The following is a 24207-nucleotide window of genomic DNA, read 5'->3' on the forward strand; positions in this document are numbered from 1 at the left end:
CTGATTGCCTGGCAATGCCAAGGGAAAGGTTTCCCTAATCTCAGCACCTCCTCCAGGAGGCAGGAAAGGCTCTGGGTAAGACTCAGGGATCCAGAGAATGGCTGTCAAGCAGTTCCTTCTGATAAGCCTAACAAGCATTGTGCACATTTAGGTACTTAATAAAGATTCCTGGTGATGTTGATGCTGCTGCTGAACATGGTATTACTGATGGGGGTGTGTGATTATTTTGATGACTTGGGGACAAGAGCTAATTGTACTCATGATGAACCACAATTCAGTACCTCTCACCTTCAATAAAAGGGGGAGGGAAGGAAGAAAGAAAATTTCTGATTTTATCCAGAGAATTTAGAGACAAAAATAGATGAAAAGAATTCATTGATAAGCTTTCTGAGAATTTAATTAAATTCATATTTATCTATGTATTGTTCAAAACCAGAACTTGGAGTGATAAGATGAAAATAATAATAGAATGAGAATAAAATATTATACATGTCCTTTTGGTATTTGGCATGTTTCTGGCATTCTTCTATGCTGCTATTAGAAGAATATGATTCGGGCGCCTGGGTGGCTCAGTCGTTAAGCGTCTGCCTTCAGCTCAGGTCATGATCCCAGGGTCCTGGGATCGAGTCCCGCATCGGGCTCCTTGCTCGGCAGGAAGCCTGCTTCTCCCTCTCCCACTCCCCCTGCTTGTGTTCCTGCTCTCGCTGTCTCTCTCTCTGTCAAATAAATAAATAAAAATCTTTAAAAAAAAAAAAGAAGAAGAATATGATTCTACTTTTCATAAAATTAAACCATTGAGGGGTTTGAGGGAGGGCAGGAAGGGTGAACAGATGAAGAACAGGAGAATTTTAGGGTAGGGAAACTATTCTGTATGATACTGTGATGGTGGATACATGGCATTATGTGTTTGTCAAAACCCATAGAACTGGATAATGCAAAGAGTGAACCCTAATGTAAACTATGAACTTTAATTAATAATGATGTACCAATATTGGTTCATCACTCTTAGAAATGTACCACACTAGGGGCGCCTGGGTGGCTCAGTCGTTAAGCGTCTGCCTTTGGCTCAGGTCATGATCCCAGGGTCATGGGATGGAGCCCCGCGTCGGGCTCCCTGCTCCGTGGGAAGCCTGCTTCTCCCTCTCCCACTCCCCCTGCTTGTGTTCCCTCTCTCACTGTGTCTCTCTCTGTCAAATAAATAAAATCTTTAAAAAAAAAAAAAAAAGGAAAAGAAAGAAATGCACCACACTAATGCAAAATGTTAATAAAAGGGGAAACTGGGGGTGGAGGAGAGAGAAGTTTATGGAAACTCTGTACTTTCTGCTCAATTTTTCTGGAAACTAAAATTGTTTTTAAAAATAAAGTCTATTAATTTAAAGAAATTTAAATCACTGCCTAGTCCAAAAAAGAAGGGAAAGCTTTTATGCTGCTATAAACAAATTCAATTTAAACAAAAGGAAATCAAGGAGGTTATATTTTTGAAAATACTGATGATCTCCCCTTATTACAAAACAGCACATCAAAGCCAAGCTTGATTGTAACTACCCCTTCAACCTGCAAGTGCACATGACATGATCAAAAGAAGCAATATTAACATGGAGTTCTTAGTTTATTTTGAACCAGAAAATGAACTGAAGTATCGGTTTTTAAAGTAAAGATCAGTGGTGATCACTATAAAACCTATGCCTATATTCCTCAATCCAGAAACAAAGATAAAATATTTCATATCATATAGGACTACTATATTTTTGACCAGTGTAGATAGCACATGAACAGGGAGGCAGCTAGATCACACAGACAACTGAATTCTATGTTCTCAATTGTTTGTTCTTCCTATTCTGGGAATCTCATAAACCCAGATTTAAATGTCATGGGAAAGTAGAAGTGAATACACTGTTCTTTAAGGTAAGTCATCTGGAATCAAATGGTTATGGTATAGTAATAATATTTCATATTTGTGCAATGTCTTTATGTCCTGAGTCATCTCACTAATGGGTAGTTAAGTCATAAAAGACAATGGTAGCTACAAGGAACCATTGTTTTAAGATTTTGAGGATTACCAGGGTCCAATCTTACAAACTCCATAGGACTAAATCTACATTTGAAGAAACACTCTCATGGTCCTCCTTTAGATATCATTGTCTTTTGAGGCTGCCAGGTAATATTGCAGTAATCTACTCAGATCATTGTGGTGTGGCTAACCCAGGAAAAATTTTAAAATAGTTAAAATTGAGTTTGGAATATCTCCAGGGATAACTAATCTCCTTTATTCTCAGAAACAGGTTCTTGGTACCGCCAACTAACCAGAGATTTTTTTCCATCCTGCCCCTAAAACATTTGCTGCTCCTTGCCTCACCCCAAGTTGATTGTTTAAAGGACAGGGCCCAACCTATGGTGGCCCACATAGTCCTACCCTCCTCATTTGTGTTCCTACTGCTCCACCAATACCATCCATTGACTCACTCATTCTTCATTGACTCCATTTTTTTTTTCTTACACTCATTCACTTAACCACTTATACATTCCATGTTGAGTGCCTATTATAAACTAGATACCAGGCTAAGGCTCCATAATATTGCAAACAATAAGACAGATGTGGTCCCCCTACTCATGGAGTTTACAGTCTATCTAGACAGACAAACATTAAACACATATGACTCCAATGAGTACTTAATTAAAAAACTGATTAAGTGCTACAAAGGAAAATGCAGAGTTCCAAGAATGTGTAAAAAATAGAGGGACTTAATCTGAAGATGTCAGAAGATGTCTGAGTAAGAGTTGGCCAGAAGTTTAAGGCTGTGATGTTTTTTATTTGGCCTAGCTTACCATCAACGTGCTGAAACCTGCCAGTCTTGCATCTCCACTTTGGGACAAAGCTCCCTATTCCTTTTGAAATGCAATTAGCTAATCTGATTCATCATAGTATTGATATGTTGTGGAAAAAACTCTTGAAGATACCTTCAAAAGAATCTCTTCTCTGACTCAACCCCATATGTTTATGTCAAAGGAGATATATCTGGCCTCTCTGGTGTCCATAGACCAGTATCTCTAACTGAGGCAATGTGAGGTCAATTATGACGGGAAAGCTGATGAATGAGCTAACTTAGAGTGGTTTATGCTGCCTCCTTTACCTTTATCTGGGCTGGAACAGACAGTGAGCCTTAGGTAGATGTCACCAAGGCCAAGATGGATGTCACTGGTGCTTCTCTGGTCTCACAACCTGTCCTACCAGAAGAAAATCCCATAGAAAAATAAAAAATAACCCCATCAGTGGTGGTGACCCCTTAGGTTACCTTCTGCAGATCTTCACAGAAGGACCTTACAGTTATCTCTTGGCCTTGGGCTACCTAATGAGATAGTCTTTATTGGAGCCATTAGAGCCCAAATTGTTCCAACATGATATTGGTCAGCCAGCAAGCAGAACCCACAGGTGCTACCTGTTTGATGTTCAAAAGTCTACATTGTTACGTCCCACTTGTCAAAACGATATCCCTACCTCCTAATCGAAATTTATCTATTCTCTGTACCAGTCTTTCAAAAACTTACTATCACTATGGTGCAATTAGTTGTTACATCAATTAAGAAGTCAGCCAGTAAAGTGGCACCTGGGTGGCTCAGTCGGTTGGGTTCCAACTCTTGATTTCTGCTCAGGTCACGATCCCATGGCTCGTGGGATTGAGCCCCGTGTCAGACTCCCATGCTCAGTGGGGAGTCTGTTCTCTCCCCCTCCCTTCCCCTCTCTCCCTCCCACCACCCCCACCCCGGGATAAATAAATAAATCTTAAAAAAAAAAATTATTTTAAAACGTCAGCCAGTAAAAATATATTGAATGATTGGATTAGTTGTGTCCCAATATTCTTGTGCAAAGTGCCCTCCCTCTACTTTACACTTTGACTTTTCTGAGCCTCCTTTTTTTCCTGTGGCTAAAATGAAGGAGTTGGACTTCAAGATGAGCTTTGAGTTCCTTTTCATCTCCTACAATCTGTTCAATATAAATGGGTTGTAAAAGTGTAATCAAAACATTATTTTTCTCACAGATAGGTTTCTCCTTCCAGGAACTATAATGCTCATAGGTCTACAACTCTTCCCAACTCTGTGTCAGCTGGCAACGTATTTCATGATCTGCTTTTTTCCACCACCCTCTTTACTAGAAGCTTCTCCCATCACTAGAACTCTGCATCTTCTCTAAGTTCCTCCAACACATCCGTTTTCCCAGGCCTGAAAGATGTGCATTCTGTCTTTTGCTTTTTCCTTATATGTATGTACTTATAAACGTTATTTAGAATTGTTTTGTGACATTGTATTATATGTGTGTTGATTTGTTATTTGTTTTTTGGAGGCAACACATTTTCTGATATCATCAATGCTGATGATGTGTAGAGCCAGTTCATTCACTTCAGTTTCTATTTCCAATATGTGAGTACACCATAAATTAACGATTCATTCATTTACTGAATATACATTTATATTTACAAGTTATATAAATGGCTAAGAATTAGTATGAAGAATATATAAAGAATTCCTAAGAATGTGCAAGAAAAAATGATCTAATATAAAATGGACAAATGATACAAATAAGCAACTGAATAAAGAAAGACCCCACGTGGCCAATAAATATTAGAAATATGTTCAACTCAGTAGTAGTCAGGGAAATAAACATTAAAATAAACAAACCCAAAAAGTGGGCCACTGTTTCATACATCTCAAAGTGGCAACAATTTTATTTTATTTTATTTTTTTTAAGATTTTATTTATTTATTTGACAGAGAGAGAGAAATAGCGAGAGCAGGAACACAAGCAGGGGGAGTGGGAGAGGGAGAGCAGGCTTCCCGCCGAGCAGGGAGCCCGATGCGGGGCTCGATCCCAGGACCCTGGGATCATGACCTGAGCCGAAGGCAGACGCTTAACGACTGAGCCACCCAGGCTCCCCAAGTGGCAACAATTTTAAAGCCTGAAAAAAAAAAAAAAAGGATACTGGGGCAGGAGTAACAGAAGTCAACTTATGGGATGACAATGAAATAACTTACACTCTCTGGGCCTTTGTTATTTCACCTATAAAATGAGGATGATCTCTAAGAATCCTGAAAGCCCTAACATTTCCCTAATTTCCTTTCTGTTCAATTAAATATGACTCTAACACTGTATTCAGGAATGCAGGAGACATATTATTTGTCTCAGCCAGTGTGTTAGAGCCTGCTAGTATTGATGGACCCTGTTTTGCTGCATTCATTTGTTCTTCTTTTTCCCAAATATTTATTAACTACATAGGACATACTGGACATTTGGCAAGTTGTTGCCCTCCCAGGGCGGGAAGAATGAAAAACGGAAACTATTAAAGAGACTATCATACACAGAGATAAATGTTACGATGTGCAGGAGTGGAGAGGGGAATAGGAGGTGCTATAACTCAGAGCTGAAACATTAGAGAAGGCTTCCCAAACATAGCCTCATAGAAACAAAACTTGAGGGTTGAGTGCATCATCCACGTATAAGGAGGAGCAAACATAACCAGGTAAAAGGCAACAATCAGCATGGGGAGATGGAGAAGTAAACAGACTATCTCAAGAGTGGCATTCAAGAGGTGAAGGGTAAAGAGTTGAGGCCATAGGGGAATACAGAGTCCAAGAATATACAGACTTTGTAAGCGGTGTTAGAAGGTTTAGCTTTTTCTTTTTTAAGATTTATTTATTTGAGAGAGAGAGAGAGCATGCATGAGCAGGGGGAGGGGCGAAGGAGAGGGAGAGAGAGAGAATCTCAAGCAGACTCCCCACTGAGCATGCAACCTGTGCCCTGGGATTTGATCTCACAACCCTGAGATCACGACCTGAGCCAAAATCAAGAGTTGGATGTTTAACTGACTGAGCCTCCCAGGTGCCCCAAGAAGGTTTAGCTGTTATCCTAAGAGCAAGGAGGAGCCACTGATGGCTTTAAGGCAGGTTTTAAGACTGGGAGATTTGAGTTATAGTTTAGAGAGGTCAATCTCCAAGGCTGAGGGCGGGAGCCCAGCTAAGAAGCCAGGCAGAAAATAGTGCAGAGCCATGGATGCACATGCCAGAGGAGATGGAGTGAAATGGGGAGATCTAAGAGATTTCCGAGAGGTAGAATCAGTAGGACCTGGTTTGATTAGACATGTGAAGTAAGGGAAGAGGAAGAATCAGAAGGATTCTCAGGTTTATGGCTTGAGCAAATGTGGTAAAGGTGATGTTATTCACTGGGATGTAGGCCACAGGCCACAGGCCAGAAGGGGGTCACCAGGACATCGAATTAGTTGGATATGTGATTCTGAAACCCTAATGAGCAGTGCTACCTGGAGATTAGATTTGAAAGTTCTTACTATATAGTAGGTAATTGAAACTGTACTAGTAGATAATGTTATCTCCCTAGAACATCTAGATTGAGAAGAAAGAGCAGAGGAGATTGAGAACAAGTTGTCAGAGGGGTAGGAGGAAAAACCAGGAGAGTGCCGTTTTACACACACACACACACACACACAAAGATAGAGTAAGCAACAAGTGTCAACAGCTGCTGAGATCCACAGAATTTTCTATCTCTAAATATAGTTATCTATTCTCCTTAAAGGTTGGTCTTAGCAACAATAACCTTTCAGGAAAGTCCCATGATGGATCGTAGACTTAACCCTATCCCAGCGTTGACTTGGAGGGATCCATTTATGACTTCACTGGGGCACTGGGGTGACTTACAGAGAATTTGCCTTGCAATTTCTGTAGCCCCAAGGAGCGTCTGCCCTGGTAAAAAGTGTCCTTTCTGGCTTCACCATGCTTGTCACTCATACCTGCATGGTCCCAGTGGGAAGGCAGCCCTACAACGTGCTCTGCAGGGACAAATAAGAGTTAACAGAGAGCTACCAGATGACACTGCAGAGCGAGGTAAGAAAGCGTCCTGTCGATATCAGCGGAAACTCCCGAGACACAGAATGTGATGGCGCGTTTAGGAATGTAGCCAAAATGATAGGGAATATCTCCAGTGTTGGGGGGGGGGAAGGCAACTGACAATTACTCTGGGACCTTATTCAGGATGTATGCAGCACGGATTGTAGCCAGCATTGCTAGCTCTGAGCTCCCCAAAGAAAAGTGAAGCCGAGTAAGTGTTCCTCTGCTTCTTTAACCCTTCCAAGCCACCACGTGTTCTCAAACAGGTCCTATTTTATACTTTTCGTCCATCAGCTACTCCCCAACCAAGCACACATGTCACTGTTCAAATAAACACCTTGACATCACTGCTCCAATTATTTAAGAACAAAAAACCAAAACCAAACAAACAAAAAAACTGATTTTTGCTTGCTGTCTCTTTACTACAAACTGGACGAATCACAAAGGCGGACCCATATGGCAACTTCAAGTCATTGTGTCTCAGGGAAGTCAAGAGGACCGTAGTATCAACAAAGCACAATATGGATGACAGGGTGATGAAGAGCATGAGCTTCGAAGGAACGGGAAACAGAGACCTGACATCCTAGCAATATTTCCAAAGTAATGAAAGAGACAGAGTGGGGGAGAGAAAGCACACAATGACAATGTATGTCAAAACAGTGCAACCCGAAGTGTATATTTCAAAAGGATAGGAGGACGCAAAGGGTGGGCAGTGTATATAGAAATTTTCAGTCATGTTTTCAAATCACTCGTGGGATCGAGGTGCTGAAAGACCTGTAGGCCGGGGATTTATGCATAATCGGATCATTCAAAACCCAGAAATGGCTGCCAGGGCAAAGTACAATGTTCACTTTTGAAATCACAAAAAAAGCTTTGTTTCCAGCAGGCTGAATTGACTAAAGTTGAGTTTCAGTGAAGCATGTTTTGGCTTTGGGTGTCATTATTTAGTTTGGCCTCCTTGCCAAGGAAACCTTTTTCTTACTTCGCCTGTTGTTTTTCTTCTGGTGCTACAACTGTGGAGGTGGAGGCAAGATGCCGATGCGACATATTTAAATGAGAACTGGCTCCCCGTTTACCTTTGATTCTGATGAAGGGAGTGGGGGAGCATGGGGTCTGGATTGCTTGCCAGGACTTGTAAAGCTGATAGATGTGTGCCTTGTCTCTTGAATAATCTGGAAAATCAAGTTTAGCTGGTTTGATCAAAGGGTTTGCAAGTCAGTTGAGAACACTTGCATGCAATAACTATAGATACTGTATACATCGACCAACCAAAGGCCAGAAAGCTAATAGGTCCGCCAAAGATAAAGGATTATGTATGTTATGCTTGTGAATACCAAAGGAAGGAATTCTCCATTTTAATATTGATGGCTAAGGTTTGTACTGGGGAGACACTCGGACAAACAAAATACTCTAAATCTTAACGACTTAAGTCATGATGAAAACCTTTTCAAATCCTGCCGCTATCTGCCCATTTAAATCCGGTGCAGAGTGAGAGAATAAACGACACACTTCCTACGGACAGTTCATCAGGAGACAGGAGGGTAGTTTTACATAGCTGTGACTGAGGTTTTCTCATGTGTTTTGGGAACTCCTTTTTCATCAGAAGCTTCCAGCTACAATACCTGTGGAGGCAACTTTGATTTGAGATCGGGCTAGAAAGGGACTGGCACGCATTCTTTTTCAGACCTCCTCCTCGCAGGCAAGTTGGTCACGTGGGAGAAACTTGATTACTCTGTCAAGAAGTGATTCCCTACATCAGAAAACTGCACGGTATGATGTGAGAAATGAGAACAAAGCGAACCAAAAAAAGACGCGTCGGGACATCTGCATCTGGTCTGTCCTATGCATTAACCATATGACTAGGTCTCACGAGTTTATTTCAAGTCCCCATGCTTTGATTTTGATTTAATTCACTTAAGAAAATAGCATCTCTCTTGGCAAATTATAGACAACTAACTGACTGCACCTTCAGCCAGTATTTCCCATTTTTTAAGATACTATTAAATAATCCCGGGGGCTTGGGTGGCTCAGTGTATTAAGCACCTGCCTTCAGCTCAGGTCATGATCTCCGGGTCCTGGGATCGAGCCCCCCCCCCGGCGGGCTTCCTGCTTAGCGGGAAGTCTGCCTCTCTCTCTCTCTCTCCCTCGGCCCCTCCCCACTGCTCATTCTCTCTCTCTCAAATAAGTAAATAAAATCTTTTTAAAAAGATAATATTAAATAATGCTCTACAAAGTGAACCCCTCAATGCCCTCCTGTGAGCGGAGTAAGAGAAACCTGCAAGAGACAGTCATTTTGACTGATTATGATTTCCTAATATAGACACTGTTTTCGTTACTACCGTGAAGCCCCATGAAACAACTGCTGGGGAAAGCTTTAAAAACACAGACACACACATTTGGCACACGGGCCTGGCATTAAATTAAATTACAGGTACAGTGGTGACATATGTAAACGAATCTGCCAGTACAAGTTACCAAATGTTATGCGCCCCGCACAATAGGCAATGCATTATTCAAGTTTTGTACTAATTAAAGAACTACTTTGTTGCTAAGAATCAGTGTATTAAAAACATACATTCTTATTAACTGCGTTCCCAAGAGTTAGAAAGATGAGAGGTGGATCTCAGGTTTCAAGGACCTATTATTAGGTTCTCAAAGTATTTTCTTAATCGCATGCATTTTTTGAAGAGAAAGCTCTGAGTCCATATCACATAAACAAGGTCTGATTGTGGGGTTTTAAATGCCTATCTTGGGGTTTTCTTCTCTCCACGTTGTTTTTCCATCTCATTCCACCAAATTTCAGTTCTCAGAATCAGAAGCTGAACGAAAGTTAAACATCATAAAGAAATTTGCTCTGTAAAACAGGACTTTTATTGGCTGAAAAGCATTTTTACAGTGTAATCTGCATTTTTGTAAGTCTTTGTATAAAACCCCCTCTGATTGAGTGGTGCTTAAAAACTTAAAAATACACATTGCCCATGAAGCTCTCATAATTTGACAGAGGGGGACAGAGGGGGGGGGAAATGGGTATATCTGACCCCCAGTCAGTTGTCACCAAAAGAACAAAACGACTGTTTTTTTGGACAATGCTGCAACTTGGGCGGACCCTGGATCACCCAGCCTGGCCCCTGGGTCTTGGGGTGATGTCTGCTCTCTACCCAACAGTGAAACACAGACAGAACAGCTGTCCCATCCTGGCTCCAAGGACGCCTTCCCCACCATTTCTTCCCTATAGCAGCGCTTAGGGTTTTGCTCATAGTCTCTTCATCTTCTCCATGCTCCCAGTTTTTACTCCCACCCCCAAACCAAGTTTCTCCATTAACCCTTTTTTTTTTTTTTCATTCTCAGGACTCAGTTCTTTGAGTTCTTGAGTTCTTTCTTCATCAGAGGTTCTGATGAGCCCATGGTTGCAAAGAGCCCTTCCCCTTCTCTCAACCTGAAATGGCTGAGACACAAAAGCCCCCTGTCCATTCCCCTGATAGCACATTATCCCCTTAATCCATAGCTCTAGACCTTCCCTTTCTCTTGTTTTCTGGCTCATGCATGCGAGAGATTTGGCTAAATGAGAGGGGATTCAGTGTCACTCTTATTCATTTGCACTTTGATAGGCTTTCTTGAGTGGATGAGAATGAGGTGAAATTACAGCTAATATGCCAGAAAGTGTATACTCCCATGATAGCACAGAACATATGAACATTCTCAGTCATGTGTGCATGCTGAAAAAAGTTTAAGAGTCATTGCTGAGGCATGCTACACTGGCCTATTTTTACTAGATTTGCTCTATAGCTTAAATTCTTGGCTCTTATTGAAAGCAGTTTTCCTGATCTTCTGTTTTTAGGTCCTTCTTGGTTCTTCTGAGACTCGCAATGGCCTTCAGTCAAATGGTCTCTGATCTCCTCCATGCTCAAATAAAAGAAAACCAAGCACACCCACCACTTAACCCCAGCCCTCTGTTTTCAGTTGGTCCCTTTCTCCTCTGGCTCACCCCAACTTCTCTTCCTTTGACCACCTCTGATCTTTGTCTTGTCTCATTATTTTTAAAACTACTTAAAGATCTCTAATGGTCTCATAATAATTGAATTCTCTGTAACCTTCATCATCATCCCAAGAGATTAATGCATTCCATAAATATGGAATGGCACGGTCCAACAGTAATACCTACTTTTGACGTTGTTGCCCGCTTTCTCTCCGCTTTTGTTCTCCTGGCATTGACTCACGCTCAGTTTTCTTTCCTAAATAGCTTTCGGCCTCTATGCTCATCCCTCTAGCACCTTCCTCTCTGAGTGCTCCACCTCCCTCTGTTCCTGACCCTAGTCCCACCTTCTTGAACTTTGTCAAGAATTTTTCATTCCAAATTGCTTTTTCACTCTCTCTCATCCTCTCTTCCTCTGAGGTAGGTTCTGCCTTATGTATCCCTTTTCCTCCCACAGTTTCCTCTTTTCTCCTCTTACTTAGAATCCAACATGGAAAAATACATCTTAACTCCAGACTTACCAACACTTGGAACAGCAAGTGACAAAAGCAAAGACATAACTTATTTTTCTCTTTAGAAAAAGTCCTTTCTGAAGAGTTTCCCCAACATAGTGGCAGCAAAGGAAATTCTATATTTTTTTTTTCTTGAAATTGTAACTGGGAGTAACTTGCAAGCCTTCACAATTTTTGCCATAGACTCACCAACTATGTCTTCCAGAGCCTCATTTTACAGATTTGCCCTTTTTCTGAGCGACTCCTAAGTGATTTGGCATTGGGTGGAGGACCAATGGCTGCTTTAAACACACACTTGAGTTTATCTTATAACAGGATTTATTCATTCATGAATTGACTTACACTTGAAAGCTAATTGTTGATTTTCACATAAGCAACATCTTTCTGATAATAATTATAATCTATAGCTTCCTAAATAGTCTATGCCCCAATTAGGCATTCAATTATCTTATTAAAATACTGACACCTAGAATTTTTTTAGAAAAGGTTTATGGTATTTTATATTAATACATGTTTTAAATTTCCCCAGTAAAATCTTTGAGCCACTTATGAAATGACACACTTTATTTTTGGGTTAGACATCTCTAGACTGTAAGTTCATCAAAGACATAAGTCTGCAGCTAGTCCCGAGTTTAAAAACAGAACAAGAATATCTTACAGACTTCTGAAACTTAACATGTTCTAAATGGACTCATTATTTTTTCTCTAAATTCTCTCTAATTCTATGACCATTTCTATGCAAATTCTTCCCAAATCTACCTTAAACCCTATGTACTCCCTGCGCCGCAGATGGGGATTCTAGCTGCCTACAGCCCACCTCCACCTAAAACTACCCGTGCAAACAGTGGATCCAAAATGAAGCCCTCCTTCCAATCTGCTGCTCATATGGGCTGTAGCTTACAAGAACTCCAAGCGTGGTCTGATCCACATGCTCTGGAGGCACCAAGAATGGAGACACATATGCCACCTGAGAGGTGGAGGAAGGCTTCACCCGGAGGTGGTTTTTAGAGCTGAGTTTTGAAGGAAGAACAGAACACTTCCAGGAGGTAAGTTAGGAACGATAAAAGAACATGATTGGGACAAGTCCCACTAAGCCCCTCGTTCATTTCCATTCCCACTGGATACACACTTGGTTCCGGTCTTCATCAAGGCTTCCCTGGTCTTCCCCTCACTTCCGGTATCTTTCATCCCCCACAGGGATTCATCTCTACCCATTCTCCATCAGGACTCCGCACTTCAGCCAAACTTAAAGACTTTCCATCCTATTGCCCCTCTACTTGGAAGGCCATTTGCTCCCTTTCTGCGGGTAGAAGTTCTACTCACCATTCATCTCTGTGAAGCCTCCCTGAATTCTCTGCACAAAATTAATGGCACTTTCGTTTATACTATCATTTATAGCCTTTGTCACAGCCAAACCCATGTTAGACTTAGTTGTGTACCTGGCCATCTCCCCCGCTCGACTGTAAACTCCTTGAGAACAGGGACCGTGTCTTATTTATCTGTGCCTCCCTCGTGGTACCTACCTAACACAGTGCTTTGTGTGTGGTAGGTTCTCCATTCCTGCCTATTGAATTGAATTGAGTAAATGTCTACTGAATGAAAAAAAATTGCACATAATTCTATCTATATAATTAGAGCTAAGCTGATACAGGTGGGTGCTATGCAAGCCTTTTTGTTTCCAAGTCTCAGCTTGCTGTTGAATTATTTGTAGATTTCCTGACGGATTATTTTTTATATTACTAGGATTTAGTGGTGTAAAAATGTGATCTAACAATTTGACTTACTGTAAAAGTAGTTCCTTAATTTTGTAATCTGTGTACAGTAAAGGTTGTAGCTGTGCGTTATTCTTCTATCTGAACAAGTAAAACAATTTTAGTTTTAGGGTGGGTTTTTTTTTTTTTACCTTTTGCCTCTTGATGTTAGCCCTTTAAGCTCAAAAGGAACTATTTTATTCCTACATAAGGTGATAAAAAATATGCTGCAGATGAATCTTGTACCACAACTTATTTTATGGCCCACAGTAAAACACATGTTCAATAGTCTGCATGTAAACTGAATGTTTTGGTACAGATGGTCATATCTTACACTAAATCTTCAACAACTTAAACTTTCCTGCAATGAATAAAGCCATAATAATAATATTGTTTCTATGTGGCTGCAGCTGATTGGAAGTGAGTAAAATACTAGGGAAGTTTTATCTACCTTGGCCCATTTCCATGGTGGGGATGGTGGCAACCTGACATCTCAGCTCTATTGGGGGCATCTTAATCGGTTGGGGCCACTTGAGACAATGGGACATTTTTAGTCACTTATTCTCTGATTTTAGCCTTACAGACAAATCCTTTGTTGTGCCTGAATCACTTACAAGGCAATTTCACTTAGATCAGTCTTATGACTGTGTGAAGACCTGATGTTAATATTTATCTTCACATTCTATTTTATAGTAAATGCTTTTTGTCCTTCAAAACAAATCATATGCAACTAGTTCCAAACAGAAAACTAAGATTGGTAAGCAAGTCTTCCTTAACTAAACATCGATTAAAATATGGTCTTTCATTTGAAAGTTCTTTCTCTGTTTATAAGATTTAAGAGGATCCTTTTGTTCATTGAATTATGCCAAAAACTAATGATGAAAATGCCTGGCAAACACACCTGAGAACTTAATAGTTTTGACTGAAGAGCTATGCTACAGGCTTTAAAAATACAACTCATATGTTTCAATCACATCATATTGATTTTAATCAAATATAGCCATCTCTCTTAACCCAGTCCTACATATCTGACATAAATCTTAATCTACTCTGCTTGAAATACCAAATATTTAGTTTACCAATAAAAGCAAATTTGTCGGGTGCCTGGGTGGCTCAGTTGGTTAAGCGACTGCCTTTGGCTCAGGTCATGATCCTGGAGTCCCAGGATCGAGTCCCGCATCGGGCTCCCTGCTCAGCAGGGAGTCTGCTTCTCCCTCTGACCCTCCCCCCTCCCATGCTCTCTCTCTTTCATTCTCTCTCTCAAATAAATAAATAAAATCTTTTTTTAAAAAAGCTAATTTGTCATTAAAAGCAAGTCTCTTGGGGCGTCTGGGTGGCTCAGATGGTTGAGCATCTGTCTTCAGCTCAGGTCATGATCCCTGGGTCCTGGGATTGAGCCCCAGGGTTGGGCTCCCAGTTCAGTGGGGAGCCTGCTTCTCCTTCTCCTTCTCCCCTTCCCCCTGCTTGTGCTCTCTCTGTCTCTCTCAAATGAATAAATAAAAATCTTTTAAAAATAAATAAAAATAATTAATTAATTAAAAAATAAAAACAAGTCTCTTTAAGTGCCTTCTATGCTTGGGGTTAATCCTGCACAAAGGAACATCAGGAGGGAGTTTTTGTGGAGAAGCAGTATTGATGGGACAGATTTGAGTTTGGGGAGTATGAACAAAGGTTGCAAATGGCAGATGGCAGAGTGATGGGGAAAAAATCACTGGCTTTACAAGTGGTAGAACTGGGTTTGAGTCCATACTCTGTACTTCCCACTGAGGTGGGCACCCAAGTCTGTGAGAAGACTTCAAGCAATTGATGTGTACTCTGTGAGCCTCCACGTAGGAGATCAGCACTTAGAAACCATAAAGTATTTTTTACATGCAAGATGGTAACGATTGTTATTAACAATGTTATTAATGACCTATTAAAACATTTCTCCTGTTTAAAATCCTGCAGGGACTTCTCTTTGTACTTGCAATAAAATCTAGACCTATCATGATCTACAAACAATGACGAGATCTGGGACATGCCCACTCTTCAGCCTCAGCTCTCTTTTGTTCTCTGCTCTTCAGCCGTACTGACCTCCTTCCCTACACCTCACATGTTCTAAGCTGAACTGGGTCATCTGTGCTTTACATTTCCTCTGTGAATCCATCTTTCTCTCTCTTTCTCTCTCCACCCCAACAACAACAACTAGCAAAATCTTCAGATCCCAACTCAAACACCTTAGAAAGGCTTTCTTTAACCATTTTATCTAAAGTAAGATCCCAATGTTACTCTGCCTACCACATCCTATTTGGTTTCTTCACAGTACTTACTGCAATCTGAAATTACTTTGCTTGGTTATTTTTGTTGTTGTTGTTATCTATTGGCTCCTGTATCATTAATTTGTCTACTGTATTGCATCGTTCTCATTGCACAATAAAACAAAGCTTCCTGACTTTATATCTTTCTTTAGTCGTTGCTTCCCTTTACTGCAAAACTCATCGAAAGGGTTCTGTGCTTGCTAGTTCTATTTCATTCGGTCCCATTCTTCCTTGAACTTATTCCGGTCATGCCTTTGTCCCCCAATCACTCCATGAAACTGCCCTTATCAGTGTCACTAATGACCCCACATTGCCAAATCCAATGGACAATTCTCTTCCTATAAAACCCTATCTTCCTTTAATCAATAGCATTTGAAAACATTGCCTCCTCCATAACTTACTTTCTTTCCTTGGTCACCTAGACTTTAGTTGTTCTTAGTTCTCCTGTACCCTCACAGGCTGCTCCTAGTCTCCTTTGCTAGGTGTCCACCATCTTGGAAGTCAAGAAGCTGGGCTCAGTCTTCAGAACACTCCTCTATCTACACTCCCTCCCTAAGTCACTTGGTTCAGTCCTATGGCTTTAGTATTATCTCTGCTTTGGCACTAGCATCGGATCCATAGGAAGTCTTCTTCTCCATAGGAAGTCTTTATTTTCTAGAAGGGCTCTGTCACCCACAACATAGTTGTTATCTACCTAATGTTATTTGTCAAAAAACAACCTTATTATTTAGGCAGTCAATGGTGTGGTGCCCCACTCTTGTAGAAACACGGATTCTACATAGTAGAATCTTAGTGAGTAAAGACCTTGGTGAGCACTTAGCCTCTCTTTGTTATTTTACAGAAGGAACTTGAGATACTGAGAAGTCAAATGATGTGTCATGAACCACACAATCACACGGAGCAGAGACTAGAATCCAAGGTTTCTGATTCTTCCAATTCCTAAAGCAATGTTCCTCTAATATCCGATTGTGTCTGAGTTCTTACATGAAAATTTGTGCCTAACCATCAAATATCACAGAACTTCAAAACTAGCAGTGACCTTAAGCATCTTCACTGCAACTGTCTTCCTTTGTAAATGGGCAATGATTGCATAGGACCCCGCTGTCATTTAAGGCAGAAGAAACATAGCCTACTGCCAGTTCCAGATTTGGATCTTCAGACACAAAGAATGAGTAAATGACAGGTTTCTCGAAACGCAGTGCATGCTCTTAAACCACTATTGATCTAAATTCTGCCTTCTCTTTTATTTGTCTTTCTTCATCATCCCAGGGTATTTTTCTCTTCTCATTCATTATTAGTAAGGGTTATTTCATCTGCTATTCCTTTGAAGCCTTGCCATTCTGAAATGTCACATGTAATACTATTTATTTTGGCTTAACAGCAGCTTCTCTTCACAATGGCCTGTCCCACTCTGTAACATTTTGTTCAGTTGGTTGGGTTGTCAACTTAGGATGTTTGGTGATAAAATGCTGACATATTGCCTCTTTATAGGCTGTAATGTCACTTTCTAATTGGTTGGTTTGAAAATAACAGTTTCTTATTCTCTGGATCGCTTCCACTGTTTGTTTCAATGTTCTTTCTGGGCAATCCCACTGGTTGTTGACTGACATCAAAACACTCGGAGCTGTTGTACGCTACTGTGCTTTGTTTCTTCTAATCACTCATAGCTCCACCTGATCAGGAAATGCCAAGTCCCTGCCTTGTAGGGCAATGTAGGGCAGTCCAATGCTGAAAGCAACCTTGTTCCCTGGTATCACTTTACCCTGACTTTGCCATTGCCCTTGTTAATTTATTTGAAAACTCTGTGATGAGGTGCCGACAGCTTCATGACTTACGATGGGTTAATATAGTTGACCGTGCCTTTGCTCACCCCACAATACTGGACATGATGTTTGTTGTTCTTTTACTATCCTAAATATGGCTGAAATACCACCATTCTTTCCTAGAACTTCCTTCATTTTCCTTTTCTTGCCTCTTGTTTCCTCAGTTCCCAATTTGGAGATAATTCCAAATTTCGTTTTCAAGTTTCATTTGAAAGCCCTAGTTCAAAATACCTGTTTCTATAGCCATCAGTTTTTCCTTTCTTCTGATCTAATAAGTAGAGATATCCCAGTTCCTTGCTTTCCTTCCATTCTATCATCTTTCTGCTCCAGGAATGTGCTTCTGTTAATTCCTGCCTCTTCTGCACGTTTAGGTTCCCCCATTGAATTGTTCTGTCTCTTCTGCCTTCCAAAAGGCATCTTGAAAACCCATCTGCCTTCCTGCTGCCTACAGTTTGCTTCTTTGATTGTCAAACTTCTCACCTGCCACCTTCTACCCCTTCTGCCTCAATCTCACCTCACCTTGGTCCCTCCCCAGCCCACCCCCTTTTCTGAAACAGCTTACTGAAAGGTTAGCGATGACCTCCTTATTGATAACTGCAGCCTCAGTCTATCCCACAGGGACCTTTGTGGTGCCATCTACAGATTAGACCCCGCAGCCCAGGCTGGATCTGTGTTTCTACTACATCCCTTGGATTCTCCCTCTACCCCTGCTGGGTTTTCACCTGCCTTCTTTGCAGGTTCCTTTCTTGCTCCTCAAAGTATGAGGTTCTCCCAGTGGTAGCCCTGCCTTCTGAGCCTCTCTAACTATACCTCAGCAACTTTATTTTATATCTTAACTGCGAAACAATGTATGAAAACTCAGCCCCACCCTTCCCTTCTGAAAACTGGCTGCCCCCACATATATCTCTATTAAGAAGATCACCATTGGGCGCCTGGGTGGCTCAGTTGGTTGGGCGACTGCCTTAGGCTCAGGTCATGATCCTGGAGTCCCGGGATCGAGTCCCGCATAGGGCTCCCTGCTCAGCGGGAGGTCTGCTTCTCCCTCTCCCGCTCCCCCCTCTTGTGCTCTCTCACTCTCTCTCTTTCTCTCAAATAAATAAAATCTTTAAAATAAATAAATAAATAAAAATAAAATAAATAAAAAAATAAAAAGATCACCATTTCCTAAGTCAGAGAATGTCAGACTTTCAGAAGTACCTGTGTAAGTTTCCTCTTACCTTTAGTCCCTTAATCCATATTCAGTCAGACATGAAGTCCTATTTTTCTTCTCCACAAAATCTCTTGAATCTAACCCTCTATTGCTGTTGTTTTTAATCCCTATTATTACCATTATAATTTGGACATTTAATTACTCATGCTAGATTTAATGCAGTAGCTTCCTAAGCACTGTCCTGGCCTGTAACTCCATCCCCCTACCCAGTCCTTCCCCCCCCCCCCGTCTTTTTTCTTTTTTTTTTTACATTATTATCCTAACATGCTTTTTTATGGCAGTTTTCATTATGTCACTGTCCACATCGAAAGCCATCCCTGGTTACCTATGGACACACATGGTTCACATTCCTTAGTTTGCCATTCACTAAACAGCAGTTTACTAAGAAATCTGCATTATATCAGTTATTACACTTACACACACACACACACACACACACACACACACACACCTCTAAGGAGTAATCATTATTGGCCACATTTTATAGATGAAGAAATTGAGGATTAGCAAGATGCTTTCTTGCCCAAAGAAAATTAGTGAGAACTGTTCTAGGATTCAAACCCAAGATTCAAAAGGCACTCTTAATATCTAAGATAGATTGTCTCTACCCTTGGACACCAACCTACTTTTCAGACTGCAATTCTTTACTTTTCCATTCCACAAAAACATAACTGGCATATCCCTATTTTGTATTCTCTTCCTCTCCATCTATACTGACTCTACTGGGACCCATCGTAAACCACTGGGGCCTGCATAACATTCTTTCCCTCCTGGACACTTATTGTCACCATCATTCACTTGGTTTCCAACCATAAGTTGCTTGGTGGTATGTCTTGCAATGTTGGCTTGTATTGCTATTACACTCTAGTCAGTCAAATAATGTATATTGATATATATTGTCCTATCAACTACATCATAAGGAAAACAACTTCTCTTATATGTTTTTGGACCCACATCTGAACTTTTTCAATCCCAACTCAATAATTTGCTCACAGCACATGTTTATCGCATGGGTGATGATATAATTTTGCTTAATGCCTACTATATGGATAGTAACGTATGTTCTTTTTTTCTTTAAAATTTATTGTTATTTTTGTGGTTTATTGATAGGCATTTATGCATCTCATTTATAGTAAATAGTCTAGCTTTTGATGGTGTTTATATTGCTTTATTTTTTTAGTTATATTGAGGTTTACTAGACAACTAAAAATTGTATATATTTAAGGTATACAATGTAATGTTTTGATACACAAATCATTGTGAAATAATTACCACACTCAAGCTAAGTAACTTATCTAATTATCACCTCACATAGTTACATCTTTGTGTCTGTGTGGGAGAACAATTACGATCAACTCTCTTGGCAAATTTTGAGCACACAATACAGTATTATTAACTATAGCCACCATTCTGTACATTAGATCTCAAGAACTTATTCATCCCTTATAGCTGAACATTAGTACACTTTGACCAACATCTCCCCATTTCTTCTAGCAATCTATGTTCTTCATAGATGATATGACTCCTTCATCTGTGATCTAGTGGCTCAAGAGAGTGTAAATTAGGAACTGTAAATACTTCCTAAAGAAGGCACAAGGTGGAAAACATCCAAATAATATGTAATCCCACACCAAGCATACTAGATCTGTTTCAACATTCTCTAAATTTTATAATTTAAAAAAGGTACTACTACTACTATTGTTATCTTTCAATTTAGATATCCTTTATTCCCTAACATGAAAGTAACCAATGAAATGAACTCTATTATCAGCATTAAAAACTTACTAGGGTGAAAAGAAATCACAGTATGGGGCACCTGGGTGGCTCAGTCATTAAGCGTCTGCCTCCGGCTCAGGTCATGATCCCAGGGTCCTGGGACCAAGCCCCGCATCGGGCTCCCTGCTCAGCGGGAAGCTTGCTTCTCCCTCTCCCACTCCCCTTGCTTGTGTTCCCTCTCTCGCTTTGTCTCTCTCTCTGTCAAATAAATAAATAAAATCTTAAAAAAAAAAAAAAAGAAATCACAGTAGACATCCATAGAAGTAAAATAAATATGCAATATTTTATCTCTTTTAAGTTTCTTTTGATTGGTTTTAATAAAATTTGGTATTTCAGAGGGAGAATCTCCTAAAAAACAATTCTGAATGATGATAAAGCAGTGTTTTGAAGGCAAATGAAAAAGCATCTCTGTCCAGGGACTACAGAGCCTCCACAACTAAACTGAACACCCCTGGTAAATATTACATGAAAATGTTTCTTTTCTTTCCAACTTTATTGGTATAATTGACAAATACTATTGTGTTTATTTAAAGTGTACAACATGATGATTTGATGTACATATACATTGTGAAATGATTATCACAATCAAGTTAATTAACACATCCATCTCCATCTATACTGACTCTACTGGGACCCACCCATTCTAAATCACTTGGGCCCACATAACTTTCTTTCCCTCCTGGACACTTACTGTCACCATCATTCATTTGGTTTCCAACCATAAGTTGCTTTTTGTGTGTCTATGCACCGAAAATGCTGAAAATCTGCTTTCTCAGCAAATTTCAAGTATATAATACAGTATCATTAACTATAGTCACCATGTTGTACATTAGACCCTCAGAACTTACAACTAAAAGACTACCCTTTACCAACAACTCCCCATTTCCCCCACCCCTCAGCCATTGGCAACCACCATTCTACTCCCTATGATTTCAACTTTTTTTCCCTTTACATTCCACATATGAGTGATACCATACAGTATTTGTCCTTCTATGTCTGACTTATTTCATTTAGCATAGTGCCTTCCAGGGTCATCCATGGTGTCATGGATTTCCAAACGGCAGGATTTCAACCTTTTTTATAGAAAATATTCCATTTTATACTACATTTTCTTTTCTTTTTTTTTTTTTATATATATGACAGAGAGAGACACAGAGAGAGAGGGAATACAAGCAGGGGGAGTGGAGGAGGGAGAAGCAGGCTTCCTGCGGAGCAGGGAGCCTGACGCGGGGCTCGATCCCAGGACCCTGGGATCATGACCTAAGCCGAAGGCAGACGCCTAACCATCTGAGCCACCCAGGCGCCCCTACATTTTCTTTATCCATTCATCCATCAGTGGACACTTAGGTTGCTTCCATGTCTTGGCTATTGTGAATAAAGCTGCAATGAACATGGGAGTGCAGATACCTCTTCAAGATAGATTTTATTCATTGGATGTAGACCCAGAAGTGGGATTGCTAGATTATATGGTAGTTCTACTTTTAATTTTTTAAGGAACCTCTGTACTGGTTTCCACAGTCGATGTACCAATTTACATTCCCATCAGTGCACTAGGGTTCCCTTTTTTCCACATCCTTGCCAACACTTATCCCTTGTCTTTTTAATAAAGCCATTCTAACAGGTATGTGGTGACACCTCATTGTGGTTTTGATTTGCATTTACTAGTGATTATTGATGTTCAATATCTTTTCATGTATCTGTTGGCCATTTTGTATGTCTTCTTTGGAAAATTGTCTACTCAGGTCTTCTGCCTATTTTGAAATCAGATTATTTGATTTTTTACTATTGAGTTATATGAGTTCCTTATACATTTTAAATATTAACCCCCTTATCTGATATATAGTTTGCAAATATTTTCTCCCATGGGTTCCCTCTTCATTTCTACTGACTATTTCTTTTGCTGTGCAGAAGCTTTCCACTTTGCTGTAGTCCAACTTGTTTATTTTTGCTTCTGTTGCCTTTGCTTTTGGTGTCAAATATCTGTGTTCTTTTGTAGCTTATTGAGCTTCCTTCAAACAATTAGTTTGAATTCTTGAGCCAGCAATCTGTAGGTTCCACTCCTTTAAGATCAGTCACTGGAAAGTTCTTGTGTTCATTTGCTGATGTCTTGTTTCCTTGATTTTTCATGTTTTGTAGCCTTGTGCTTTTTGTCTGCTTGTTCGTTTGAGCAGTTACCTCTTCTCGACTTTCGGATTGGTTTTGGTAGGTGAAGACCTTCACCTACAGGTGGGGGTGAGGGTGCGGGCTGGGTGGTTTGTGGCAGTTGCCGACCTGGGAAAGGACCAGTAGTGCAGTCTCTGTGCAGATCTGGCGGCTGATGTTAGTGTTGGCAATGATCACAAGGGTCCTCAATATTTAAGACTGTGGGTGTCCACAGAAGTATCTAGAGCTGTTGGGGTCTTTGGTTAGGAAAGCTGCTGGGGATAATCTGATCTCTTTTTCTCCCACAGTGGATGTCACGGCCTAGGGGAATCCCTCCAGGTGCTGGGTCTGGCTCGCGGACACCCTACCGGTGGTGGTGGCATTGTTATCTGATGCTTGGGTCCCCATGGAGCACCCACAGAGCTGGGTTTGGAGTGCAAGTGCACAAGGAGCGACAGCAACTGCAGGCTCTGGGGCACTGGCCGGCCTGCAGCAGCGGTAACTCTGCTGCCTGAGACGTGGGCAAGGGCAGAGCCGCCACGGAGCCATTGTTTGAAGTGCCTTCACACAAAGAGCAGCCCCAGAGCTGGCGTCTGAAATGGGGCTGCGTGTGCAGCAGCCCTGGCTCTGGGGTCCAACGTGTGCCCAGGGTTCTGAGGGGCAACTCTGGCCCTAGAGTGACAAAAGAGCAGTTCCTTCTGGAAGGCATAGAGCAGCAACTCCCTCTCTGGGGAATTTTCAACAGCGGTGGTTGTTGTTTACTTCAGTGGCCAAAACTGCCAGTGTCCTTTGAAGAGCAGGCCACTGGGTCTGTGCCAACGAATACTACCAGGTTCTCCTCTGTGACAGCTGTGGGGAGTCTGGCTGCTGTGGGGGTTGTTGAGGTCCTCAGTGGCATGGCTGCCAGAGTCCTCTGCAGAGCAGGCCACTGGGGCCATGTTGGCACCTGCTGTGCAGCTGAGACTGATTACCCCGCCTTCTCTGTGCCTAGCCATCTCCAGATATCTCAGCTAAGCCGACCTCCCAGTGAGTCTTTCTGTGCAGGTATTACACTTTTTTTTCTCCATTGTATTGCTCTAAGTTCTCAGTTGGATTCTTGAGCCCTCCCAAGGCTATCTTCTTTTGTGGATAGCTGCCTAATGTTGTTTGGGGGTGGGGGTCGGGAGGGAGTGAAGGCAGGGCAGGGAATTGGGATGAAGGCTGGTATCTCCTACTCCGTCTTGCTGACACCAACTATAAAAATGTTTCTTTTGACACCATTTAATCTATTGATTGTTTAAGAAATTGTCTAGACAAAAGAGTGAATTAATCATGTCTTCCAATTACCACTGTTTCCTCATTGAGTCATTCACCCAACTCTGCCCCAATTTCCCCATCCCCACTACCATGGACTGACTTCAAGACTTTCTCTTTGTTCACTTGAATTTCTCCACAACTACCCACCTGGTCTCCCTGCCTCCATGCTTCCCCATTCAAATCAAACCTCCACAGAGCCCTTTCTGAACTTTCTAAAATATATGTCTGAAAATCTCATGTCTTGACTTACAAATCTCCCATGATTTTTCCTTATCTTTCCAAAGTGTCTCAGAATAAACTTTAAACTCTTGGAGTTCGCACACAAAGCACTTTGCCATCTGACTCTTGCTTTTCTCTCTGGTCTCATCGCTCCACACTTAAATTGTTCCTCTTCATGCTTTGGCTTTTAATAATCAAAAGAGTACCAGTTCTGGGCACCTGGGTGGCTCAGTTGATAAGCGTCTGCCTTCGGCTCAGGTCATGATCCCAGGGTCCTAGGATGGAGTCCCTCATGAGGCTCCTTGCTCCCCCTGCTTG

The sequence above is a fragment of the Neomonachus schauinslandi genome, chromosome 3, assembly GCF_002201575.2.
Source record: "Neomonachus schauinslandi chromosome 3, ASM220157v2, whole genome shotgun sequence".
Taxonomy (NCBI): Eukaryota; Metazoa; Chordata; class Mammalia; order Carnivora; family Phocidae; genus Neomonachus; species Neomonachus schauinslandi.